We start from the raw sequence: 14,068 nt of genomic DNA on the forward strand, positions 1-14,068 counted from the left end.
TGTCACACGAGACTTAAAAAAAAAATAGCCGTTTTTTTTTGCGTCACCCTAGTATACACGTATATGTATACTTTATAACGCTAAACTGGAACTCTGAATATAAATTTCCTACAAATTCTAAAAAATATTCTGTACTGATTTTTTCTTAGAGCCCGTAGCAAAGAAAACAGAGAAACGCATAAGTTATTGAAATCGAAGTCTCACAGAATGAAAAAGATTCCAGCAAACGTCAATAAGTTTTCTAACAACTTTCAGAAATTGTTAAATACTTACATACACTTATGTTGAAACGAACTATCAAACACAAAGAACGTTGCGATTCTTGGAAATATTGGCTGGAACACGAACCACTAGCGTGGTCCAAAACTTCATCGTTGTCGTAAATAAAGTATCTTGTCGATTCAGAAAAACCCCCGTCTCAATTCTTGATTAAAATATTATACGTAATGCCGTCTTATGAAGATTCTGGTTCCCGGAGATTTAGAGATATATAAACCGCAGCCGCACAGACAGTAAGCACACTTCGACAAAATGCGTAAACGATACAAAGTTGCTGCGTTATTCGTGTCTTTGGCGGTTAGTGCCGCAGCTCCAGGTAAGCCTAACTCCAAATTATTCTCAACTGATACTCTCAAACCTCACAAATCTAACGATAACCGCAATAATTTACTGATTCAACTCATTGCAAATGGTTGCGAAGATTGTTACCGAATCATTAGTAGTTTTCAACCAAGTGTCTCGTATGTCGTGTGTGTAACGTGTGTCAAAAATTCATTTTCAAGTATACGTCAATATCGGAATCCTTCTGAAAAAAATGGAAATGAAGCCACGAACATGGTATCCAAATGTTACTCGAAACCTAAAAATCTATCGCCCTCTCTTTTGCTCTAGATGTTATGCTTTAAAAATCAGTTTTAGTGTCTCTACTTCTACAGCGACTGAACATGTATCTTTAAGTTTTCTATACCATTTCAAATTATTGGAGACATCCAAGCAAATACTCTCACACTGATTTCCTACTTAAACGTTTACGGGTCTTCATCCTGAAATGTAAAATCGTTCTGTCCATCGGTCATCTTGTTTCACATATCCACCACCCAAATCAACAGAATTTAATACATTCTTAAACATGTGGAATGCGTAGTATATAATATCTTATCGCATAAAACTGCGAGCGGCAATGCTCCCAATATTAGACTTGAATGTTCTGAACGTCTATGCTGCAAACTTGACTTCCATAGACACAAGATATGATCTTTCACGTCCGTGAGAATAGATAAACACGACTAGAGGGCAATCTGTTTTGATGATACATTCAACAGTAGATTTAATAGTAGCAAATAGATTGAAGTGTTACACATGCAGACTTACTTGACATTAGCGGGCAATTTAATCAAAGTATAAGGGCAATTTATCTTTATAAATTACACGAGTATCTAGCTGGCATATCGTAACAATATCAGCTATAAACATATTTGAGAACATATTTGGAATTCTTAGGTAACCCTGGTGACCAAGGAAAATATGAAGGACAGGATGCTGTCGGAGGAGAAATCGAACCAACGCTCGGTGTCCAAAATGTCGAAATTCCAAGAACAGTTTTGACCGACTGTTTCTCGCACTCAAGACGTATAGATGATATAAACCAGGAACGTGATGGAGGTTCCACCTTCGGCTTAGGAAAACTAACCAGAAAAGATTAGCGAAGTTTCGCCGATCAAGGCAGAAACCAAGGAAATTCTGGACCTCCAGAACTTCCTTGGTTTCTGCCTTGATCGGCGAAATTTCGCTAATCTTTTCTAATAATTTTGCAAGGTCGACCAGACCATATCAAGTCTAAGAAGCCAGTATTGTGAATAAGGTGGTTACGGTGGTCATCTGACAGTTTTATTTTTAATACATAATGTAGAAACTAAGTAAAAACATTTATACAGCAATCAGAAACAATCTGATCAACCAACCATATTTACACGCATCTGTCACATTCTTGTGTCTGTGTATATATATTTTGTGTTTGTATAACTTCAGTCAGCATATTTACACCGTTTATATTTGTAATCGCAGCAATCTGTAACAAATAGTAATTCATAGTTTTACCAAGATGCTGCGTTTAATGGTTAACGATAACCGTGTATGCATACTTACAATAGAGTGGAACAAAGTTTTATTATACTAGGGTGGTGACCCCAAAGTACAGAGGAGCGCGTATACAGATAAAATAAACTGAGGATTAACTTAACTCAACTCTAGAGACTACGATGCATGAAAATTTAATTCAATTCATTACCCTTAATTGTTGAAAAGCACGAAGTTGACACAGCTTACATAAAAAATGAAACTCGAGTATTCTGATCAATGCTTTCAGTCTCAGAAACCACTACAGAGTCACTCTTTGTTTTTTTCTTATTTTTTTTTGTCATTTTTTTTTATGTACATACCATGCAAAACCAAGCAGCGTAGCTTGCGTGTCGTCAGGGTTAAGACTGAACAAGTCTCTGTCAGCCCAATCACCAATGCTGGATACGTCCTTGTTTATTCTTGTTACACATTCATCTACACGATAGGGTGGAACAAAGCGCATAGATTTGTAGCTCCGCATACTTCACGAATGCACAATTTTTTATAACGTTGCTTATGTCAACTGGGGATATAAAAATAATAATACCGGTCACAGGAATGTTCTGATGTCGAACGAGAAAAGTTGAGTGACGCTAATTTTTCTATCACTTTCACATAGTCAACAGTGATCAAGTGATGTGAAAATAAGTAAGCGGGAAAAAAAGTGTCTACGCGTTCAAGGCATCTGCGCGTTATTTGATTATTCACGCTCCTTCTTTACTTGAACGATCAAGACGCAGCCAGCATGACTCTCGTAATCGGTTATCCGCACGGTGGGTTCTCTATGTAAATTGTTACCGAAGCCAATTTTCAGCTATTACTGGTCGCTAATAAAGTTTTTGTACTTCGATGAAGGAGTGGTGCTGAGTAACACGTTATTTTTGTTCGAAAAGTGATTACTGGTCTTATCATCGTGCTCCGTCAATACCGTATAAGAAACTTGACGTGTTTACCTAACATTGAAGCCTGTAACGATGGTATTTATGAAATGCGTTAGCCCATCGGGTAAGACCTGCTGATACAAAAAATATCTAATGTTAGCCATCAGTAGGTTGTGATGCTTGTAAAAACTGTTAGGTACCTACTTGAAACTGCTTGAAAATAGATCCGTACAAATATGAATGTCAGGCTATCCTTTACCTCGTGAGGCATACATCGTTTTAACAAAGTGTTATTATCTTTTTATAGAAAATTATAATTTTTAGGAAATAAACGCGTGCGGTGGATTGGAATATACATAGTAGTCCATTGTATGGACGTCACTTTTTATCTTAAAAAAGTACGTCTCGCACGTTGCATTTCGTATTCCATTTCCTAGGTGATTCTTATTTGAAATAAGCTCGATTTTTTGGCTCCGTTAAGATTACTCAAGTACGGAGAAAAAATTCAGAAGATTTTCGTTAACGCTGGTAACATTAGCTGACGTATTTTGTGACAAGAGCTCGATTAATAGAATATAGATTTCCAGTTTGAATAGCCCAGAAAAGTAATTCAGAAATCGGCAAACTCCGGCTTGCAATTAGTAAGAAGTAAGAACGCTGACTTATGGTCTGAGTCCGTTGTTCTGGAACACATCCAGGCGAAGTGAAATACGCGGTTAACTCTTAGTTACGATATAAACCGAGAAGACCAACAGCGCGAGAAATTGCTTTCGAAGTGGATGCAGTATTACTCCGTCTATCATTTTTAGTAAAAGATTCGAAAACGATACTGGACGTTGAGGGTTACCGACAAACTTTTTTGCTCACTAAAAAGAAAAAATAAAAAGAAAAAAAAAATGAATAAACGAAAAACGAATCGCTCCAGACAGTGATTGATACGTGAACAGCATCGCCGCTGTCGGTTCAATCCCAAAATATTTCAAGATTCGAAACCACGGTGCGAGCCCACCGTGTCGGACCTCTTCGTGCGGAAAATGGGTCCAATATGTTTGTGAGAAAGGGTCGATATCGGTTCATCGGTACCATCAAATGGCGTTGTCTGCTACGCACTTCTTCCGAAACCCTTCCGAGTGTCTGTCTTACAGCCACTTATCTCTGTCGTTTATAGACCACGATGGAGGTTGATTCTGACTTCAGAAATATCTGAATTTCCAATGGTCACACCAATGCCGATGCAAAATTGAACCACTTTGACGGTGACCGCTGCTGCGTCTATATTTAAAGGCATTTGATCAAAATCGTGAGAAGCATTCCCCATAACCAGAACCATGACCAATTGCATTCTGAATCATATCCTACCGACGACAGTCCGTCGTCTATTGATCCCGGTGTTCTATATATATATTAACCAATTCGATACCCGGTGTTCAATGCACCTTGTAGGAAGTGCGTTGAAAACCATTTCGCTGTAAACGATCTCTCGTGCTTAATACATTTCCTCATGCAGTGCGCAGTCTTGCAGATACCAAGGTTGGATCACGGCGCCAATCTCGAAACCATGTATCCTCGTTACGTCTCCTAGATCCTACGCCCGTTCATTATGCGGTTATTAGTTCGAGCGCACGTATGCTGCTACCTGCGGGAGCATAACTTCGCTGCACTGCCGTATGTCGAACCCATAAATACGTGTTATGGGTATGATACTCATGAATAATCTAGCGACCTAGGCTCAGACTTAATCAGGCCACCACCGTGATCAAGGAATCAAGAATGATCAGCCCCTTCCATAAACGGCGGTTTTCTTTTTTTGTAAATAGTAAAATCGACTTTGTTTATTGAAAAAAATATCGTTTCTATTTGCTAAGTGGAATCCATCGAGCACTAGCTATTTGTATATTAATATATACACGCAGGATGTGAACTTTCTTCGAAATCGAAAGCAGCTGGACCTGGACCATCGAGGACACTCGATCAATGTGCAAAACTGTTCCGCTATCGTGTTCTCTGCCGGTTCAATGGTGCTCGAAGAATTTCCGCGCTCTCGGTGATAAAAGTTCACGAGAGTATCGAGTCATACCAACCTGAAACTCTCCACGGCATTTTACCCTCAGATCTCGCGGTTTTCCAGACAGCTTAGAGTTCTCCTGACAGGATGTCGTTCATATTTGATGTATAGACAGGTGTTGGATAAATTACTCGTAGGGCGGCTGAACAGACGGATACTAAATCGTATATAGATACTTTGTGCATGGATACGAGTCCTTTTTGAACCGGTCTCTCTCTGTTCTCGCTTGAGAAACCAGGTAGAATGCTGCCCAGCTGATTTAGTCCGGCTTGTATCGTTATACGGTTTCACGGTAATTAATTGGGAAGTGCAGATTAGAATTGTCAACGGATGAACGAACGTGGCTGAACAAAGAATAACGATGGCACGCGGATACAGAGCAGCTGTTAAAAATATAAATCCTCTTTTAATCGAGAGTTGACAAGCTCAGAATTTGAAATTACCTTAAACATACAAGAAGAATAATGTTGTTCCTTTTTTTGTCGAAGAAATTATGTAAACTAAATGAAGATAATATGGAAACTGTGACGCTGAAAATTCGACAAATTTTATTCTTTCGGTCGGCTATAATAATGCTTTACCATAAGTAAGAACATTTATGAAATTTATCAAAAAACAATGGACAAATATTTTAGTACTGAAAAAAATTGTATTCTACAGGATTTGAACTTGTTAAAAATATGTGAAGGGTTACCATTGTCGCTAATATCTAGAATCACTCACGTTTCAATAACTAACATCATTGAATTAAAATCATTGCATCGAAGCGGAGATACCGATTCAAATAAAAAAATCTTGAAAAAATTCTTTGATACTCTTTAAGTGTTATATTTCGAGGCGAATTAGTGATATTTAGCAAAATGAAACTTTGAATAAAGAAAAAAATACATAACACAACATAATGCCGGAAAATGGATCATTCTACTCAAAAAATCGTTACTCACTGAATTCTTAATATTTTGAGCTGAAAATTGACCGAGTAAATCTCAAGACACAGATATTTCAGAAAAAAAGTATTTATTCGAGTGAGTAAAGTTGAATTTTTGAAAAAGAAATGAATTAACAATTTTCACCATATTTCATCATTCATCTTATTGTTAGATCAAATCAGATTGTTTTGGAGGTTTTTCATATAGAATTCACGGTGAATATGACGTGTACGGCGTAAGGCTTAATCGAATCTTACCCAATTAAGAATATCAGGAATTAAATGGCTGTACTTTTATAATTTCCACTTCATTACCGCCGGCTCATGAATGTGCAATTACCAACAAACTGTAACGAATACAGGCACGCGCCCTGCTTTATTATGCCCTAAAGTTTTTACCTAATTATCCACTTTGTACTAATTTCTAAAACACGACGTTCATAACAGGCAAACGTTATTCACTAATTCCCTCCCACGTTTCGTGGTGCAGAAGCTTTTAATTAAATCCCCACGGAATATTGATTCACCAATATTGTGCAAACTAGTATAAGAATGTTTTTCAACTTTTCAGCCCCATGAACCCCCCGTAAACCTCCCTCCTCCTCCCCGAAGGCTTTGCTTTATTCGCGTCGTTCCTTCTTTGTACCAGTGGAATCGCGAGCTTACATTCCTTCGACAAGCAATGCGTGTCGGGATAATATTATATGAACAAAGTTTGTTACCGGTGCTCTACTTCGATTAATAATGGACGTCGAGAGTCCTGGTTAGGAACAATGCGGTGAGTACGATTGTCGCAGCTTTTCATATTTCATTATAGTTTAAGTCTATTGGTTTTATTTCAGTTTTTCAATATTGGAAAATTGAAAATACACACCATGTAGATTCGCATTTTCTCTTTAAATCCATGAATCTGAGATTTGAAAAGATATTATGACAGAATTTATAGAATTTCAAACTCAGGATAAATGAGAACTCGTCTGCAAAATTATCCGAAACAATCTCAAAATCGTAAAACCATCCAAGAAAGTTTGACAATTAACGAATTTCACACGAAATTATCGTTGTTTTTCTAAAATCATCCAAGTTTTGAAATTATCACTGAAGTCTGTATCACTTAATTAATAATCAACAAATACTAAAGTTTATGAAAAAATTAGGAGCCGAAACATTATACCCTGATGATAAATTTACGATATAAATTCAACGAACTTACAACATATTCATTTTAATAAAAATTTTAATAAACTCATTCGATTTCCGTAACCGAGCCAAAAAAAAAACATACAATAAAATAAAAACAAAATCGAAAAAACATTGACCGCCTTCGTAAAGGTACTCTTCCCTTGCAGAGCAACTTCTGCGTTTGAAAGCCAACGACGTGGTGGCTCTATCTATCGCGAATTGCGCTTTACAATTAGACTAGTTCCTCGGTTTGCCAACAGATCACTGCGTGAAACACGAACCACTGATTTCTACTCAGTACTCACTGTACACACACAAACAGCGCAGGAAAGCCGACGCGCCTAGGTGGAGACAAAACTTATTGTTTATATAGAAATTAGAATCACTCTGTTTCTCGACAAATGATTGTATATTTTCGATCACGTAACAACAAATTCATGCAACAAACAATTTAATATATTTCACCATTTTTTTATTGGTTCAAAACAGTTGCGTTAATTTTTTTAACACGGTGAATCGTGATATTCGTCCTTATAGTTGCGATTTTCTAACGATCTCGGGTTTTCATTTCTTTTATTTGTTTACTTTTTTTTTATCGATTGAACTGTATTGAGATTTGGTGTTGTTTTAAAATACCTATTTCCACACGTAACATCAAGTCAGGATGGCCGAGCGGTCTAAGGCGCTGCGTTCAGGTCGCAGTCCACTTCTGTGGGCGTGGGTTCGAATCCCACTTCTGACAAGTTTTTGCATTCTATTTCGTTTCATTTTTTAATTGACAGTTGAATCGTTCCACCATCGTTTAATTAATCGTCTGAAAAGTTTTCGAAACATGGATCAACCCACGCTTAACCGACCGCGGCTTTAACGTCGTGGTAAGTTTGAAGATGAAAACGCACTTGGGAAGATCTTTCATGTATGTATCTAACTAAGTCGAGTCGTCGTGACTCAATCTTGAAACAACGCGATGCTGTATTATTATTCATCGATTGCTCAGGTCGCCGGTACTCGCGTACTACACGAATCTGATTACACATGACTGTGGAATTCATGTCTTACCAACTGATCTTGCCTATTTTTAACGGTAAACAACGAAAAAGTTTCCTCTTCAGCTGGTTCATGTCCGCGTTATGGGATTCGAATTGGACCTCGTTTTATGCAAATTTGCGATCTGCCACCCACTTGTCTCATTGCCTGGCGGCTCATACTCGAGCTCCGTTCCCTCGCGAATCCTGTTAGCTCAAAGTGGAATCTACACTTGAACTCGTCTTAGGTACATTTTTTACGCCACCCACCACCTTGCTTCGTCCTCACATTACGCTTGCCAACATTTGACCCAATTGGAAACACACCATTTGCTTTTATGGACGAACATTAGCTACGGCACTTTCAGGATCCCCAAGCTGTCTATATATATATATAGCCTGGCGTAATATCTTGGGGTTCACATCGCGTGATATTTTCTAGATCATTAATCATAACATCGTGAAACAATATCGATACTTATTCAGGTTTCATTGATACACTGCAGGATGATTTAGGGTCACGTTACGTATAGAAGTCCCAAACACATAAGATTTGATTGATCGTGTTTCGCCTTTCCGGACATTGTGTGTTTTCAACCGCGTGCCCCAGGTTCAGATGCTAGTCCAATCGGTCCTGAATCCTGATGAATTATCATCCCACACGATCGATTATCAATACAGGAAACAGACGAGTTCCACCTGTTCCTGAATTCGTCGCTTGACAATCGGAGTACCTTTCACCAGGAGTTTTCTCCTCATTTCGTTCGTGATCAATTTGAAGTATGGAATATCATCAAGGAAAACCAGCGTTTGATCGGTTTTCCTTTCTCTCGCGTTCTTCAGCTTTCCTATATTCTCGTACAGAGTACATGAGATTTCTTATTCAATTTTGGAAAGTTGTTGAGCCTACCTGGCTTCGCCCAGTTTTCACCATTCGAGTTCTATGGAACTTGTTTATGGATTCCTTAACTCGGACGGGAATGGCTCTGCTTCAAAGTGGAGCATTATCACCGTCCTTATACTGACCTCGCAAAGTTTAGAGCTGGGTTGGTTAATGAACTCATAATTTCTTAGCACTTTAAGTTCTGCAGCGATCATTAATTACCCGCACCTACTAAACTCTGGTTCGATTTTACAGCTACGAAGTAAAAACACGCCTAGATCCTCGCGTTCACGTAACAGTATATTTTTTTCCTTTCATTTATTATACATTTTGTAGGTATAAAAATTTGGTGGTAATCGGACAATCTTTTTTTTTTTTTTTTTTTTTTTTTTTGTTACTTCATTTTTGCTTGGACGAATTTTTGGTTATTTCGGCGAATAATGCTAAACCGGGACGTTGGTGAGGGAATAAATTTTCTGCATAACAGAATCGAGTGTCGCCCGGAACACAATGAATTTAATTTATGTGGTTGATGGAATAGTGGCAAGAACCAGATCGGTTCAATTGCTATCGGTAATTGATCCATTATCGAAAGACGGTGCGGCGCGAGAGTAGCATTCAGGGTTTGAGTGTGAAACGTTGTCCGTTACTCACAATCAGTCCCAATGTTTTTTTCCGATATAAATTTCGACATCCTCTATATCAGGACCCTCGCGTACAAAGATCGAGGAATCTACAGTTATCCTTCAGGCTCGGTTTGATGGAAGGTTGAAAGCCGTAACTGGTTGCTACAAAATTCTAACAATCGTGTAGCCGAAGGTACTTATTGTTAGATAAGGACTACGGACAAAGCCCAGGGTATTGAGAAGTTATCAAGATCCTCTGAGACGTTCCGAATCAGGTCGTCTTGTAATTGAAAGCCGTTCTTATCGCGAAGAAATTTTAATTGCGTCATTCGTTGTACATTTAAGCCCCTAATTTTGGGGGAAAGTTTGCTGTAATCTTCATACAGTTTAAACCTCTTATCATGATTGTCGAAAACACATTCATCGATAAATTTTTACAATCCCAACGAAGCTGGTCACGATTCACTTGGCTGAACATTCATTTGACGCATAATTACGCATCTCAATTCTCGGTTTAGTGAAGCTGACCGAGCAATTTTCCGAGGTGTTGGACTATCATTATACCCACCGCCTTGAAGATACGTGACATGGTCTTCCCAGCGATAAACAATTCACGATGTTAGAACGTGGGCGAGAATTACCCCCTGAGGCAAGATGGCACCACTTCACAGGTAATGACGAACAGGAAGTACCATACCGTCTGAACTCACCGTAACGCTATAATGCATTGAACGTTACCTTTGGGTCTGCAGTCTGATTGTGCCCCCCCCCCCCCCCCCCCATAATTGTCGAAGATAAAAAAATTGTAACGAACTAGGCGTCACAGGATTGAATAAACAGGTTCGTGAGCTTGCAGAACGAATTAACAAGCAGCGAAATTAAAAGATGGAAAAAATGATAAATGTTTTTAATTCGAAATACGTGTTATTGGTTTTAGTAAGGTCTGAAATAAGACTGTTTTTTCAATAATACTGTTTGACGCTGGATTTCGCTGGAATGGCTCTGTCACCGTTTCTTCTGAAAGAACACACCGTGACCCAATCTACACCGGGAACTCCATCAAAATTCAATGTATGTACCGCCCGATCCCGTTCATGCATTGACGATGAATCTCCATGGCGCCAGGCACGCGACCCATCAAGTCGTTCCAGATTCGCATACCTCCGTATTATCCAAGGCTGGAAACGTGTCTCGGGGCGATAAACTTCCTCGCGATAATCTTCACTCGCGAAATCGTCTTACGTCATTTGCCGACTAAGAATCACTCGCCTGCAAACTCCCTGCACTCTCCTCGGCCCGTTAAACGGCCTTCCTAATTCCTCTCGCGGAGATCTTGAACTTGGATATCGCGATTGCTGCAGCCTTGCCTCCGGCGTTCCATGGTCCCGTTACAAGATGGGCTGCAGAATCTGAGATCCGAGTGATATCCATTCCACGCCCTGGGAAGCGCAGGTCGGCATTTCGATCAGTATTCCATATTCGTCACAGATTTCAGGAGCGATTTGTTGTAAGTAACTACGTTTGAAGTTAATGAAGCCGGAAGCCTCGGAGCGAATTTATATACGTAGCGAAAACTTTTTGAGAGTGTATCTTGCACTCTAGAAGGATATGAGGTTTTGCACTCGTTTCTTCACTGAATTTTTCTACGTCAGGTCGACTTCTTAAATGGACGGATGTGAAATCAAACGGTTTCTTGTATTTTTCAGTTAAGTTACTTTCGGGGTTATTTTGCATACTCGATTACTATCGAAGGGCCTCTTTTAGTAACCATCCGATCGAAATAACACGTGAATTCGTTTCAGCTGAGCACACTTAACCGGGATCTCTTTTATTTTCCGAATGGCGAATGACGCAAAGCGACCAGTAAAATGCTGCAAACGCTGACTCGAATATCTTAGAACTTTATACCTCTGCGGGTTAAAAAGCGGTCTGGACTATATGTATAGACGACACCACCAACTGTCCTACACTTTACTTCCACGCGCCAGTTCCCAATGTCCTTTCATACATATATATTGGGAGAACGAAATGGCTCTGAGCGATAGTATTGACCCAGTATCCCTAGTTTTGTACTATTCCGTACCACGAGGGTAGGAAAAGTTTCGGATAATTTGAAGCTGGAATTCTGAACGCCGAATGAACACGGTTCGTATGCTGTGTTGGACATTTTGTACTACAGCTTTGAATTTGTTCGTACCGAAAGGGCGAAGTTTTGAACCCTCGTCAAATGACGATGCACTGCATAGAGGAAATACTCGTCCATATGGTCTTGCCGACAGCGATGGAAGGGTTGAATCGTGGCCCTAGTCTGAAGTGTATCCAGTGTAATTGACCTGCATGCATATATCGATTGGAAAACACGTGGCTCAGAGATAGACCAATTGACAGATTAACTTCCTGCATCAGAGGTCATTAGCTAATTAGAAACAAGTGTGTGTGTGTGTGTGTGTGTGTGTGGATGAGAGAGAGAGAGAGAAAGAGAGAGAGAAGCCATTTAGTAAGGAAGTAAGGAAGGCTAACGATAAAGAGAAGAAAAAGTCCAATAAATCTTCGCTAAAGAGATCGAGTGACGCTTGTCTGGCTTGACGAAGAAAAAATAAAAATAACAACAACAACAACAATAATAATAAGTTGCCGACTACACGATCATGTGATCTACCAACAAGAGTTGGCAAATTAGAGAATTACAAAGAACGAGCAAAACTTGTGAGCCATAAGCGAAAAATGCAAATGAGACCAGTTATTAATGAAAAAGTTGGTTAGCATTAATAACATAACAATGGTTGAGCTCAGCGCTGAAAATTTCAAATCAGACGTTAAAAGCCTTGGAATACTTTGCCTGGGGAACAGTTCATACTTCGCACATGTGATTTTCAACCGTTTTCCTTCTCCTGTGTTGCATACCTATACCTATGAAATACGTGAATTCGCGAGACCTATTTTTATATCGCACAGTATATATAAACAGACGGATGGAAGGCTGCGAAGGCAGGAAATTGACGGTAGTAAAGACGTGAAGTATTTACGGAAGTCTGGAAATTGAAAATTAAACATTCAATATCTGAAAAACGAGAACTCTACGTAGCGTTTATATACACAGGCGATAACAGACATTACGTACGGTGTAAAAGCCATAATAAAGTATTCAGCATCGACATAACAGTGTCGATCCACTTTTTTATTTTATGATAAACCCGATTTGGAGCATGATTATATGCGTCGAGATATTCGTGCAGAGGAATTACAGTCGACTTTGGTTATCGAGGCTACGTCAATGAGAACGAACGATCGATCAACCCGACGTAACGACTTCCGGGCTTGATTGGAACTTGTTTAAAAATAAAAATGATGCAATTAAATTCTGGTCAATGTTCTGCAACGAGTGTTGAACCGTTTATTTAGGTAAAGTTACCAGTTTCTTCGAAGCACTCGAACTACCCTGAGACCAATTATGAGCTTAAATACACTCCAAAAATGGAATGGGACTACGTTCAAAAGCTACACGCGAAACCATTTACAGTTTAGGACGTAATCCGGAAGTTAAACCGGAATTCACCGCCCTCTTGATATTGGAGTATGACGGAGTGACGCAGAGTTTGAATACAGGTCAGTGGTGCTTACTGTTATAATTGCGATCGCGGCCCGACTAATGATTCGATTGCAATTAACGATTAATTGACAAGCACCGCATTCCGGTGCAGTATTAAATTGGTACACCGAAACCTTCAGATGGACCTGAAATTAACAGTTACGCAGCTGTCCTCGGCGTTTTGCTTCGTAGACGATTCCTCGAACAGCAAAGGTTGCCTGAGCGATCGAGTTGCTGTGAGATTTCACTCCGACGATAAATTAAGCTCGGTATAAGAATCAATGGAATTTTACCGTTCTTAACCTAATTGGACCATCGCTTCTGTCTTTGAATCGCAAACGGTGCGCGGCTCTCCGCAACTGGTTACACGATTTTTCCTACTTTTCTCTTTATTAACGGACTTGCAGCTCCTTGATTAAACTCTGCGATTTAATGTTCTCGAACGTCTCTTAATGAAGAAGTAATATCGAAAAATCTTTGCCGGGGTCACTTCTTTCTCTCTTCAGCAATTTCATCCGTGCGTGAAGCTGCAGCATCGTCGTTGTGTTCAATTCAATTTATTACAGCAATCACGTTATATAGCCGTCTCATGAAGAATGGATTCGAGCATCTGAGCCGCGGCACCAACATCAATGAATTTGAAGGGCTGCAACCAAGCAACGAAAAGCACCCTCAACTTTTGGTGGGCTTGGTGTATCCACCACCTCTCTCCACTTTTCAACTCCTTCAACCCTGGGGAAGTAATCTCGTGAAATTGGCCCCGAAAGTCTC

At 39.5% G+C, this 14,068-nt stretch overlaps 1 non-coding gene across 1 annotated transcript; it reads left to right on the forward strand.

Moving 5' to 3' along the window:
* Positions 1–7,832: 7,832 nt before the first annotated feature.
* Positions 7,833–7,916, forward strand: Trnal-cag. The gene has a single exon. It is a non-coding gene; the product is annotated as a tRNA-Leu (tRNA).
* The last annotated feature ends 6,152 nt before the right edge of the window (positions 7,917–14,068 follow it).

Source organism: Diprion similis, chromosome 6, assembly GCF_021155765.1.
Source record: "Diprion similis isolate iyDipSimi1 chromosome 6, iyDipSimi1.1, whole genome shotgun sequence".
Lineage (NCBI taxonomy): Eukaryota > Metazoa > Arthropoda > Insecta > Hymenoptera > Diprionidae > Diprion > Diprion similis.